The sequence below is a fragment of the Bos indicus genome, chromosome 1, assembly GCF_029378745.1.
Source record: "Bos indicus isolate NIAB-ARS_2022 breed Sahiwal x Tharparkar chromosome 1, NIAB-ARS_B.indTharparkar_mat_pri_1.0, whole genome shotgun sequence".
In the NCBI taxonomy this organism is placed as follows: domain Eukaryota; kingdom Metazoa; phylum Chordata; class Mammalia; order Artiodactyla; family Bovidae; genus Bos; species Bos indicus.
The window spans coordinates 53,050,137-53,064,961 of NC_091760.1; the positions used below are offsets into that span (position 1 = coordinate 53,050,137).

At 36.7% G+C, this 14,825-nt stretch overlaps 1 protein-coding gene across 17 annotated transcripts in view; it reads left to right on the plus strand.

The window, feature by feature from the left end:
* BBX (BBX high mobility group box domain containing) overlaps positions 1–14,825 on the plus strand; it is a 297,925-nt gene that overhangs the window by 148,701 nt on the left and 134,399 nt on the right. For 2 of the 17 annotated variants that reach the window (XM_019975203.2, XM_070787320.1), the window contains one exon: positions 1,367–1,484. The exons of the other annotated variants lie outside the window; for them this stretch is intronic. The gene's annotated coding sequence lies outside the window, so the exon portion shown is untranslated. The remainder of the gene's footprint in view (positions 1–1,366; positions 1,485–14,825) is intronic. 17 annotated transcript variants of the gene reach the window in all.

A 14,825-nucleotide genomic window follows, 5' to 3' on the forward strand; every position in this document is an offset into this window, starting at 1 on the left:
AAAATCGTAAGTATTGTTCATAAAGCAAAGTCAAAAAACCAGAAAACATGTAGTTAACAAAACCTAGCCTGTCACTAGAGGGCAGAACAGTACTATACTTGATTTGACAATTTAAAAAATTGCTGAACATGGGAAAATGTTGATGTACGATTGAATAGAAGTCTCTTTTATTTTTATGTCTTGCTGTGAAATCCATTAACATACTTATTTCACTTGTATCAAAGGAGCTTTGCTGATAATTACAGAAAATTGATTACAATTGATTGCTTGCAAAAAGGCATCATTATTTAGGAGAGCGTCAGTATATCTCAAGAGAAAATGCAATGCTTACCAAGAGGTGCATTAAATTATTTCTATTATATGTAGTACTCTGAAGTAGAGTTGCCATATAGACTTTTAGGTGTGGCATCATGAGAGAACATGTTTGAGACATTTACTAGTATTTAGGTTTAAGAACTCATTGAAATATAGGACTTTTGATCTTTCAGCTGAAATGTGTTGAATAATTAAGATTTTGAAATTATAGTTGTAAAAGCAATGAACTAATTCTAGCCCCTTTTTTAAAATGTTAAAATTTTGTCAGTGCCTGTTCACATAGTTTTATTTCTGTTTGACAATTTCTGTTGTTCTGATATAGTTGCATTTTGCTTTATTTTTTCTGATAGACTTTTTAAATAATTCAAGCTCTAAAATTATTCTAGTGAACAACCTCAGCGGTTCATTGTCTGAACGCATAGTTTTATCTTAAAAGTGTGTAGTTTGAATTTTATTCTGTAAAAACAGTTTGGATTTATAAATGATTCATTTGTAGTAGAGAATATAGGATGTCAGTAAAAGTCCTAGTGTTTGGCATTAGAAGATTTGTGGCCCCAGTTATCATGTTCTTGCCTGTGGCCTTGGGCAAGTCACATTACCTCTCTGAAGTAACCATTGTCTAAGTTGAAGAATTGGAAAAATATTTCCATATTTACTGCTAGGTTAATTTGAGAATTGTGTTTTTATCTGTGTAGATGTGTCTCCAAAGATGCTTCTGTGTAAGGATGAGTTTTAATAAATAAAGATAAATAAGCTCAGAAAAAGCTTAGAAATAACTTTGAAGTGGTCAGTTATATCACAAATTTAGTAACATAAAGGCGCTTACTACAGGAGTAAATGAAACAAAAAATGTGGTTTCCAACTTGAAACCCAAGTTCAAATTACTGACCTCCGCCCTGTCTCTGAGTATGTCTGACTGCTTAATCTTTCCATAACTGCTGACTATGTGGCTCCTCTCACTCTGTTCTATCCTCTTGTTTATTTCCATGTTCCCTCTCTCTGTGTTTCTCCTGACTGTCTTTGGTCTCTCTCTGTGTTTTTCTTATCCCAGGCACCCTCAGGAAGACCCCAAGCCTCTAACAGTACCTGGTATCATCTCCAGCATGTTTGTAGATGTGGAGGATTCACTGGCTTTTTGAGACATACCAGAGGCGAATTGTTCCACTGTAGTAAGTCAATCAGCATTTATTAAGTGACTACTGTTTACAGAGCACAGTTGATGGTGCTTTGGGCAAAGAAGAATGAGTTAGGGCATAGCTCTGAGGACATAATCTTGTAAACACTTCTCAGTGGCTCTTACAAGCTAGATACATGCAAATAAAAACAACAATGAAGTAAAAAGCTGACAAATAATTATATAAGTGAGTTGTGTTGTTAGAAAACCAGGTGGTATCAATCAGGTTTCCTGCATGAGTTTAAAATTAGGTTTTGAAATATTATTGTAAAAAAGATTGAGGAAAAAGAGGGTAGAAGTGAGTAATTTCTGTGGGACTTGGCAAGCCTGTTTCCTTGCCTGTTGAGTGAGTCCCAAGGGTAGTGAAAGGAGTTTCAGCCTACTGACAGCTAACTTTCCTTAAACTTCCAGTCTTAGAGAAGTCAGGGTATGAAAAGAAGTACAGCTAAATTGGGACTTTCCATAAACATATGTGGTATCTGTTACCAGCTTTAGAATTTAGAGAGTTTAATGGTAAATTGTGATTATGAAGTAATAATGAGGTACTATGACATAAAGTTAATACAAACTATTAGAATATGGTCTAGGGATGCATTATAAATGCTAAATTGTATAAAAATAGTAAACTACAGTGTAACAAGACAGTTTCGTGTTTGTGTTGGAAATTTATTTGTGCTGTTGTATTTTAGATAGTCCTACGTGCAGACACCCTGGCTTTCACAGTTTACGGTTTGAATCTCGCCTCTGCTCGCTGTTTAATGTTGGGCAATCTATGAAACAGAAATCTCAGTTTCCTTCTATGTTAACTAAGGGTAAAATATTTACCTGAGAGTTGTTGTGTGAGTTAAAAGAGGTAATTTTTTAAAGTCCTGAATATGTGCTAGGTACTTGCAGCTTCTTAAAAAGTACCTTTTAAGATAGTTTGTTAAATATAGTATTAATTTTCTGAGCGCTTTTTAAAAATAGGACTAACTCCATAGTATTTAGAAAGTGCTATACATGCAAGGGTTATTTATTACATGTGAATAAGATACAAATAACATTACCTTGAATAACTGAGTACTTACCACTAACTTAGGAAACAGAGCTATGCCTGGCCCAGATTCCGTCAACTCTCTTTAACCACCACCACAGTGCTGAGTGTTGAGTTTCTTACTTCCTTATTTTTCTGTATAGTTTTTTTCATAATTTATATATCCCCTATATTGTTTTGCTTCTTTTTGAAATTTATATTAAATAATATATGTTTTCTTTTGCAATACCTATCTTGCCACTCAACATGTTTGAGAGAATCACCCTTCTTATACTTGTAATTCATTTATGATCACAGTTGTATTTTGTTGTATGAAAGTTCCACATTTTTATTACTTATCTAGTATTTATTCCATAATAATAATTCCATTATTTATCCACTTTCTTTTGATGGCTACTTAGATTGTTTCCAGTTTATGTTATGAGAGAAAAAATTGCAAATGAAAAAGTCTTGAGAGTCCTGTTTTTGCTTCTTAACACATATATTTCTCTAGGATATATGTTCATAGCTATAAATGCAGAATCAACCCACCCTGAAACTCTATAGGATTGTGGCAAATGGATTTCTACAGAACTTATTACATTTTATCCTCCCTGTAGCTGAGTTTAAGTGTTTTCATTGTGTATTTCCTATATTGCTGTTGTTTAGTCACTGAGTCCTGTCTGACTTTGCAACCCATGGACTGTAGCCTATCAGGCTCCTCTGTCCATGGAATTTCCCAGGCAAGAGTACTGGAGTGGATTGCTGTTTCCTTCTACAGGGTATTGTCCCAGCCCAAAGATCCATCTCACGGCCCAAAGATCGATCTCACTTCTCCTGCATTGCAGGCAGATTCTTTACCACTGAGCCACCAGGGAAGTCCATATCTCCTATATAGTTCTTTAAAATCACTAAATTTTTGTTTAAAGAATTTTGTAACTTGTCCAGAACACCATTTTAACAGTAATCCTGATGACTTTTTAAAAAATTAGTTTTATCCTCTGCATCAGCTGCTTTTATTTCTCTTAGTTTTCCAATTGTCACTTACACCTTTTCTCAAACCCAGTTAAGTCCTGACATCCTGAAATAGCTGGATGTGTTTACCAGCTAAGTTCTTTCTCCCAGGAAAGCTATGTCAAAATAATGTAATGTTCTTTTATATTAGATGAAAATTACCAGCTATTCCTGACCAAAATTTTTAAAAATAGCTTCGGCAGGGAAATGTACACATCTTTTACTGATTATTTTTTCCTTAATTTGAGTTGAGATAGAAAAAGAATGACCCATGGAGGACTGTTCACAACCTGTGATTTGTTCTGTGTTGCAAAAGTCCCAAAAGCTTGAGTAAGTGACAACTTGCATTTGCTAATCTTTCCCTCTTTCTCTCCTTTACCTACTTCTGTAGTTCTCAGCCATTGGATCTATTGGTATCTGATTATACTTGCACAGTCCATTCCAATTTTCATATCATAGTTCCTCCTAGTTTTGTGCTTGGTGGTCCATGATTTTAGTTTGACTGACTTCACTGTTTTGCCTATTGTCAAGCTTGGTAATGTGATCTGCTACATTTATTTCCCAAGGTTTTCCAGGGGACATTCCCAGGTTCCAGTCTAGTGCCTAGTTCTTGTTATTCAACAGATGTTTATTGAATGAAGAAAGGAAAAATGTAAATGGAGTAAGGACTGAAATGCCTTTTCTCTGCTCAGCAGTAATAATTACCCTAAAAGCAATGGGCAAAAATCATGCATACTGTTAACAGATCTGCATATGGATAGCTTTGTAAACCATAGGTAGTCATTTCTTCTTGAGCTTCACTCTGTTTTTCTGTTTTTGCAAAATGAGAGTGGTAGAACAGTGATCTGTAAGAATCCTTTTGACTCTAAACTTTTTGTATTCTGTCTCCAACTGAAATGAAATACATTGATAGTTTTTCTTGGGATTTCTGGACACCACTACCAAAGCCTGAATCCACCTACCTTACCAGGCATTAGACTCACCTGTGTATAGCAACCTGCCAGTTACTGTCTCTGGTAACCATAGCAAGTGGGGCATACATCAAACTTCCCGTCTTGTTTGGTTTGATTTGTCCCAGAGAAAGATTACATTTATCTTTCTTTGAGAAAGTGTAATGAATGCCTTTGGCTTCCCACTTTCTTTTACCAGACAGCCCAGGTGTTCAGTGCAAAGTTTTGAGTCCTGGCCTCTTGCTTCTCCTCCTCTTCCCCTAGCCCCATAGCTGTGACTGAGCAGAGTGTCCTCTCGTATCTTCTGTTACTTGATATTACAATTTAACCTCACGTGTTTTCTCATAACGCCAGCTGCCATCTTTGAGTCAGTGTTGGTTTTAACTGTCGGATCCTTCCTTGATGTCGATGGACCTGTATTCATCTGATGTTGGCGGCTAGTTGCCTGTTCCTTTCTCCCGTGATTTCTTTGCTAGGAACTTCTCAACCCAAAGTTAATGGGAGTGAGACCTGGAGTCCTTCCCTCGTTGCCTTTGGTCCATCTTCCCATAGTTGTTGAAGGGACTCTCACTCGAAGATGCATTTGTGCTCAGACCCCTTTTAAGGAATTATCTGACTCTTCAGATTTTCACATGATTGCTGTTTCCTGCATCTGTTAGTTGTCCAGAGTTCCGTTTTGTGAGTACCACTGAACTGTGTGGATCAGAGGCAGAGAGCAGACTACATGGGGCAACGGGCACAAACTGTCTTAACTTTCTGTGAATTGTAAATGCTGCCCAGTCACTCCAGAGGATCTTGGCCAGAGAGCTATTTGACTATTAATCAAGGTTAAGGAGACTTTAATCTTGTAAAAAATCTAATTTTGTCATGATTTTACAGATCTGCTTTGTGAAAAGTCTCATGTGAATCAGGCAGATTTTAGGATAAAAAGAGAGTTAGGCAAGAGAAAAGTTTTCTAACTAAAAAAATGAAGAGGGAAAAGATTTTTAAATGAGGATTTATTTTTAATAACTAACTTAATTCTAAATCGAATAAATAAATAGTCTTTTTTTTTTATGTTAAAAACTCATTGAAAGACATTGATCGAAGTTGCTAACTTTCAGTCTTACCTCCAGCCTCAACACATATACAACACTTTAGATTTCCCAGGTAGCACTAGTGGTAAAGAACCTGTCTGCCAATGCAGAAGACCTAAAAGACATGGATTCAGTCCCTAGGTTGGGAAGATCCCCTGGAGGAGGAAATGGCAACCCACTCCAGTATTCTTGCTTGGAGAATCCCGTGGACAGAGGAGCCTGGGGGGCTACAGCCCATAGGGTCGAAAAGAGTTGGGCATGACTTTGCATGGGCATACATCCCTGCCATGAGGAACCAGAAACCATGCTACCTGTGATAAGTCACCCCTCCTAACTGCTTACTTAACAAAACTCTACAAAAACATATTATGCCAAATACTGTATTCTGGAAGGAAGGGTGACTACCATCCTATCTCTGGAAGAACAGATTATTTTTGTTCCTCAGAAATACAAGGAGAGAAACATCCTTTTGTGCTTTTATAAGAGGAAAATGAGAGAAAATATCTGACATGAAAACTTCACTGATAGGAGAATGCTTACTCTAACCACTCTTATATTGTCTCAGATTAATGTAAAAGGCTTGACCTAATAAGTATTCACATTAATATTTTAACTTAGTGGTAAGTTTCTTTTGTAATACTAATTCACTTAGGATATCTTATTAATATAGACGGGCTTGAAAGTGCTTCTGAAAACCTACAGCACTCATTTAGTATTTTAATGTCTTTTGAGAAAGAACTATACATTCTATAATGATTACATTGCAGCAAATATTAAAAATATATACTGTTGTGTTAATAAGTTGGAAAGGTGGATCATATTTAAATACTGTAGAAAATTTATAAATGTATATACACAAATGATACAGAATTTTCCTTTGGTGGAAACTAGGAAATGTATTTAGTACAGATTTCAGACTGAATGGTCTTGGAAGAAGAATTTTTAAATGCTTAATTAAATAAATTTTAAACTGTATTTTTACTCATTTTATATCTATCATACAGCAAATTTAGTAATACATATCAAAGTAAGCTCAACTTAGAGCTTTCTGTAATTACTCATATAATTATACAAAATACAGATTTATCTGTATTACTAAAAAGCATCTTATTAAAATAGTTTTAAATTCAATGACTACATTTAAATTTAGGTGTTGCTGGAATAGCAATATTTTGTGTGGGAGTTTATATCCAGGTAAAAAAACAGTGAAATGTTCAATGGGTCTGTAATTTGGGGGGACAAAATGAGAAATGAATCTGTTTTCCTGAAGTTAATTTCCATTCATTATCTTAGTTGCAGAATCCACATTTCTAGAACACTGGGTGTTACTAAATTCGAAAAATAAATCACTGAGTCTTTTTTTGTTTAATCAATAGAACATAAAGTAGAGCAGCAGCACCTTAATATTGATAATTGTTTTGAGGGCTCGGGACTCCCAGGAAGCTCCCCTAGGCATCATCATATTGTTAAAGATCACTAAGTATAATATTCTTCTGTCTTGGTGCCAAACTGTTTCTCCCACAAAAATCTTTCTTAGATTCTGTACATCGCTATTGTGATTCCCCAGTGGGCCCACTCCAGTATTCTTGCCTGGAGAATCCCAGGGATGGAGGAGCCTGGTGGGCTGCCATCTATGGGGTTGCACAGACGTGACTTAGCAGCTTAGCAGTGGATACCTTACTCCCTTTCCCTGTGCTAGCCAAGCACCGTGTCTCATTTGAATGATGGCATCATTGCCCTTAGGTTATAAGGTTTATTGTGTGTGTGTGATTTTTTGTTTTTTGGAGTATATTAGCTTTAAAGTGTTGTTTATAGTTTCTGCTGTACAGCAAAATGTAAGGTCTGTTTTGAGCTTAGAGGAATCTTGGCTGCTGTTTTCATCCATTTATAGTTATTTGCTGTTACTTAGCCCATACCCTGGGTGGTGTTTAGTTTCTTAACTTGTGTCTGACTCTTTTGCAGTCCTATGGACTGTAGCCTGCCAGGCTCCTCTGTCCATGGGATTCACCAGTTAGTAATACTAGAGTGAATTGCCATTTCCGTCTCCAGAAGATCTTCCCAACCCAGGGATCGAACCTGCATCTCCTGAATTGCAGGCAGATTCTTTACCATTGAGCCACCAGGGAAGCCCTACACTGGGTAGATGGCAGTATTACTGTCTGTGAGTTTCAAGCTGCCCTGTAAACACAGGATTTGTATATTCGTCACTTAATATCTTTCAACTGTGCAGAACCACTCTGGACCTTGGGAAATGGGTGCTCTGGAACACGTGAGTCAGAGAACATCTAGATCTCAGTGCCAGCTCAAGAGTGAGCCAGTGTGATTTTCACTGAATGGAATCATCCAGTCAGCTGTTCTGTCGGGATTAAAGCTCATCAACACAGCTTTTCTTCAGCTCTTACTGGAATTTATTCAAGGATTGTTTCTTTTTCCTTCAAACTTTAAAAAACATACCAGAGATTTTTCTTTTTTTGGTCATCTGTTTAAAATTATTTGCATTTAAATAATTTCCAAGACAGTTTTCATTGAGAGGTTCTGGCTCTTTTACTCTTTGTACTTATTATAGTAAGGATGAGTGAAATTGTGATGGGACTGTGTTCTCCTGTTTATTCCTTTGCATTTTTCTGGTGACTTAACAGTTATGGAGAGGATGAACCTGAGGAAGTTTAACTTACAGGATTTAAGCCTATCATTTTCAGCGAGGGACTTTCTGTGTAAGACTCACCATCGGTGGTTAACAGGCTGATGATGGTGTCGTGGATGTCTGTAGTGAAGGTAAAAACAATAAGAGGCTGAGTGGCAGATTTAAATCATCATTCAAGACAGTAACAGAAGGTCACAAGGAAATTGGCTCATGTTGTAGGGAATTAAGAAATTTGGAGGAAGAGAATGTTATTTTCACCTGCATAGAGAGGAAGAGAAAAGGAGCAGTTTAAAATAAGGGATCCCTGAGCAAATGAAAGAAGGAAAGGAAGTACTCAAATGCAGGAAGCTGGGGCTTGAGTGTATCTTCTGGGATATTGGATATAGAGAAAGTCAGTGGAAGTTTAGGGCCAGGTTTTATGTGTTTTGTGGGAAGAATTAGGGAGCATTAGGAATGAGGCAGGGAGGGCACACAAAAGGTGTGGAATGCCTGTCTGAGGAATTCAATTCTGAAATGAGACTGAAAAGTGCCACTGAGGAGTTTGAATTCACAGAATGAAAGGCTTCAAGTTCCACTCTGAATAAATCACTGATAGAGATTAGTTTGGAAATGGAGATATCATTTAGAAGTTACTGTAAGCATCTCTTGGGGTGAGGTGGTGCCAAAGAACTTGTAGAAAAAATACATTCATTCATGCTTTTTTTTTTTAAAGGAAATATATAAGCCAACATATGTGAGACATTCTAGAAGGGATTTTACATATCATCTGTTTCCATTCTTACCATCCTATGAAGAAAATACCAGCCTACTTTTATAGATGAGTGAACAGAGAAGACCTTGAATTTGATAACTAATAGTGGTAAAGTTTCATAGCCTATGAAATTGGCTTGGCGTATCTGAATGCCAAGTCCAGCCTTTCCTACTTTGCTCTGACTCATGAAGCATGAAATTGAGAACAGATGAACTTTTTATTCCTGATTTGATTTGTCATAGACTCTTTTCTTAGGAATTATTAAATGGATCCAAATTAGGATGATATTCGTGCATATTCTTATTAATCATATGTATGTCAGTACACCTGAGTTTGAGTTTGATAAAGATGTTATATGTTAGATTTAGCTATTTCTCAATCACAGCATTTGGGAAAATGGCTCCTTTCTGATAATTTAGAGGATAATAATAATTGACAGAATTTGGGTCAATGATATTTTATATTACTTTAGAATAAATATGAAGAGATATTTCCTATCAAGTAGTAATTTTGGTATATAGCAAATGAAATGAGTGTCCCAGTTTCCTAGAATACAATTATAGCATAAACCGGAACAGTTGTTTAGGAAAGAATGTTTTGGTTAATTTTTCTTACTGATTGAAAGTAGCTAGAAAAGTTTGTAAATCAGTCTAGAAATGTTAGTATACAACTGAATTTCTTAGCAATAATTAGTGAAACTTTTTTTTTTTTTTTAAGGAAAATGATCTTGGAGTCATCACTCTAATGATTAACACTTATTTTACTGTTTAAAAAACACACAGTATATAGAAGAGGTGGGAAATTTGAAGAAGATACAGACATCCAATGAATTGCCCACAAATGGTACCCCACTCCAGTACTGTTGCCTGGAAAATCCCATAGACGGAGTAGCCTGGTGGGCTGCAGTCCATGGGGTCGCTAGGAGTCGGACACAACTGAGCGACTTCACTTTCACTTTTCACTTTCATGCATTGGAGAAGGAAATGGCAACCCACTCCAGTGTTCTTGCCTGGAGAATCCCAGGGACAGAGGAGCCTGGTAGGAGGCCGTCTATGGGGTTGCACAGAGTCAGACACGACTGAAGCAATTTAGCAGCAGCAGCAACACTAACAAACTCTTCACCTCCTGCCTAAAATGTTCTGGAAAGTTGTTGTGGGTTTTTTTGTTTTTGTTTTTTGAAGTCATTTAAACAAAGTAGCTTGTTTTTATAATTTGTGATTTTTTCTAAAACAAGTTCCTCCTGACACCCCCTCTCCCCCCAACACACACACACATGGTTAATGGAGGAATTTTGGTTAGTTGCTTCCTGGTTAAATGAGATTTACATATGTATTTACGTATGTATAAATGAGATTTTTCTGTTTCATCCTCCAACTGTGCCAAGTGGAGGCCTTTCTTTTTAATCTTAATTTTTATTTCTCTTTGTATAACCTGCATTTCCTTCAGCAAAAACATTTTCAATTTCACAAACAAGAAGCAGCTGTCTGAAATATGTTCATTGACTCAGCTGACTGTCTGCAGTTGCCCAACAAAAGTTATTTGATTTGAGTAGTGTAAGGAAATAAAAATAAGCTTTCAGATTAGGTTTTGGCTGCTGTAGTAAGAACTTCTGTCTGTAACTTGAAGTCTTGAGTTCATATATAGTGCAATCTTATGTTGAAATTTAGACAGATTTGAGCCTAAACACCAATGCGGCTGTTAATAACTAATCTTAAGTGATAATTTGCTTCCTGTTTTTCTCCTGAATCCTCAAAGGAAAACACTGAATCATCACCTCAAGATTGACGTGACAAGGGATGTATCTCAATACTCTTCACAAGATGGAAAAAAAAAATTGTAATTTTATGTGTGTGCTATTTGGTAAGAAGTGATGAATGCTTTAGTTCACTAAAGAAAATCAGTCCAGAGAATGAAATGGACAAAGCCAGAAGCATGTTGAGAATGATGTCCCAAAAGACTTTTAGGAACTGTAAAGTTGAGTACAGTGATATAAAACTATTCACACATTTTATTAGATCCATGTAAGACTGCAAACTGATTGTCTCCTTGAGAGACTGTTGCTGTAAATATTTAGGAAGAAAGAAAGTGTTGATAAGTCTCTGGCATGACTAAATATATTCACCGTGGACAAGTATATTAAAAGAATAAATTGTATCTCAGTTAGAAATCCAGGTTACTTTTAGTATTCTGTTTTGTTGTTTTTGTTGTTGTTGTTTTTGAGACTGTTTTCATGAAAATCATATACCTTCAGAAGTTTTCACATGTGACTCTTTATCCCTGATGGGTACTGAAAAATTAATAATGGTTGAGAAAAGTCCTAAACACCAAATTATGACCGTTGACAAAACTCATAATTAAAACTTGGCAAATTGGAAATACAGCCTCCTGCCTGATTACTTTTAGATGAAATTAATTTTATGTCTGGAATGTTGAATTGAGAAGTAGAGCAGATATTTTAGAGTCACTTACGTGAAACCTTAAGGATCTCTTCACCTTAGCTCCCCAAGTGTAGAATAAGTGCACTAAGTATTTTATGTTTTCTTACATAATTCTTCGCTCAGGTTCTTTGAGAAAGATTGTTCTTATTCTGGGGCTACAATTTGAAAAGTAAGTATTGGGAAGATTTGACCTATTCAGTTCAGTTCAGTTCAGTCACTCAGTCGTGTCCGACTCTTTGTGACCCCATGAATTGCAGCACGCCAGGCCTCCCTGTCCGTCACCAACTCCCAGACTTCACCCAAACCCATGTCCATCGAGTCGGTGATACCAGCCTGCCATCTCATCCTCTGTCATCCCCTTCTCTTCCTGCCGCCAATCCCTCCCAGCATCAGAGTCTTCCAATGAGTCAACTCTTCACATGAGGTGGCCAAAGTATTAAGTTTCAGCTTTAGCATCAGTCCTTCCCAGTGAACACCCAGGACTGATCTCCTTCAGAATGGACTGGTTGGATCTCCTTGCAAGGTACTCTCAAGAGTCTTCTCCAACATCACAGTTCAAAAGCATCAATTCTTTGGCGCTCAGCCTTCTTCACAGTCCAACTTTCACATCCATACATGATTACTGGGAAAACCATATCCTTGACTAGACGGACCTTTGTTGGCAAAGTAATGTCTCTGCTTTTGAATATGCTATCTAGGTTGGTCATAACTTTCCTTCCAAGGAGTAAGTGTCTTTTAATTTCATGGATGCAATCACCATCTGCAGTGATTTTGGAGCCCCAAAAAATAAAGTCTGACACTGTTTCCACTGTTTTCCCATCTATTTCCCATGAAGTGATGGGACCAGATGCCATGATCTTTGTTTTCTGAATGTTGAGCTTTAAGCCAACTTTTTCACTCTCCACTTTCACTTTCATCAAGAGGCTTTTTAGTTCCTCTTCACTTTCTGCCATAAGGGTGGTGTCATCTGCATATCTGAGGTTATTGATATTTCTCCCGGCAACCTTGATTCCAGCTTGTGTTTCTTCCAGTCCAGCGTTTCTCATGATGTACTCTGCATAGAAGTTAAATAAGCCGGGTGACAGTATACAGCCTTGACGTACTCCTTTTCCTATTTGGAACCAGTCTGTTGTTCCATGTCCAGTTCTAACTGTTGCTTCCTGACCTGCATATAGGTTTCTCAAGAGGCAGGTCAGGTGGTCTGATATTCCTATCTCTTTCAGAATTTTCCACAGTTTATTGTGATCCACACAGTCAAAGGCTTTGGCATAGTCAATAAAGCAGAAATAGATGTTTTTCTGGAACTCTCTTGCTTTTTCCATGATCCAGCGGATGTTGGCAATTTGATCTCTGGTTCCTCTGCCTTTTCTAAAACCAGCTTGAACATCTGGAAGTTCACGGTTCACGTATTGCTGAAGCCTGGCTTGGAGAATTTTGAGCATTACTTTACCAGTGTATGAGATGAGTGCAATTGTGCGGTAGTTTGAGCATTCTTCGGCATTGCCTTTCTCTGGGATTGGAATGAAAACTGACCTTTTCCAGTCCTGTGGCCACTGCTGAATTTTCCAAATTTGCTGGCATATTGAGTGTAGCACTTTCACAGCATCATCTTTCAGGATTTGAAAGAGCTCAACTGGAATTCCATCACCTCCACTAGCTTTGTTCGTAGTGATGCTTTCTAAGGCCCACTTGACTTCACATTCCAGGAAGTCTGGCTCTAGTTGAGTGATCACACCATCGTGATTATCTGGGTTCTGAAGATCTTTTTTGTACAGTTCTTCTGTGTATTCTTGCCACCTCTTCTTAGTATCTTCTGCTTCTTTTAGGTCCATACCATTTCTGTCCTTTATCGAGCCCATCTTTGCATGAAATGTTCCCTTGGTATCTCTAATTTTCTTGAAGAGATCTCTAGTCTTTCCCATTCTGTTGTTTTCCTCTATTTCTTTGCATTGTTCTCTGAGGAAGGCTTTCTTATCTCTCCTTGCTATTCTTTGGAACTCTGCTTTCAGATGCTTATATCTTTCCTTTTCTCCTTTGCTTTTCGCTTCTCTTCTTTTCACAGCTATTTGTAAGGCCTCCCCAGACAGCCATTTTGACCTATTAGTTAGTAGACAAGTGCTAGCTACTTTATAGAGACATGTGATGCAAAATGATATTTTAAGTTAAAGAAGATCTAGGATTACATGACTGAAGTTTTCAAGCTTTGTTGAATGTGGCATTTTGTAGAAAGAACCTAGGTTGAAAATGTTTTGTAGTTCAGGTAGAAACTTTATGGAACGCTTGCTGTGTTTTTGTATTTGTGATATGCTGTACTGTTACTAGTTTCTTGAGATACAGGATACACCCTCAGTGTAAGGTGTAAATTATTTAGAAGTTGAAGTAGGAGCCAGTATAAAAAAGTACCTGCAACAGATGAAGAATATAGACTATTGTTTTCTTTTTTTTAAACTTGTTTCTGTAGTCTATTGGAATATGATATGTTGAGTTGATTAAACCTTTCTAGGATAGTATAATGATCTTATAATGAATTTTCTCATAGGTCTGAATTCCTTCTTAGTTCTTACATATTGATTTGTCTTTTTCACCAAGGTGCTTGGCAAAGCAATGGATGCTCAGTATATTTGTTTTGAATGTAGAGTGACTATTGGTCTTTTTGATGAAGCAAATTTAATGACATGAATTTTAATGAAACTTTTACACTTTGAAAGTGTCAGTGATTTGCTTTCTTGTTTTAAAAAATATTAAATGAATAAACTTTAGTTATTATTAAATGTTAACTTTTAGACTTTCTCAATCTAGAATGAAAAATTAACCCCAGGAATGACTTTGTTACACCTTGTGCAAGTTCCTGAGCAGATTTCTTCATTTGGACCTGAATTTCCTATTCTTTCAATGAGATGTTTAAACTGGATCTTTAAAGTTTGTTCTAACTCTGTAAATCTGTGATTTTGAATGAGAATAAAGTGGAAGTTCAAAATAAATATGAGTATTACTAAATCAAGTTATTGAGGTTAATAAGAGGAGGACTTCCACATTTATGATGTTTTAGCAGAATTTTGATGAGGAAGAAAAGAGAATAAGTTGGTAGAGAAAACATTCTTTCTAGAAGTGATGCAAGGAGTTGCATAGTAACACAGCTTTGTGTGGGATGCAGTGACAGTGAGATTTGTTTGATTCCAACAAATAAGTAAGCTAGATAATTTTTATGTTCTGTGTCAAAAAGTTCAATTTCTGATAAAATGGTCATTTAAAATCTGTTTATACTAAACTTTTATTCTATATTTCTTTTAAATCCCTGGGGTATTAGCTTCGTTAACCACCCACAGCACACCCCACCCCTCCAAAGCATAAGAGGTGTGTTATTCATTTACTCTTTGACTGGGTAATATAATCTCCACACAAAGCTACAAGCATAGCCAAGAGTTTAAAAATTGTCAGGCTGTTGGAGAAT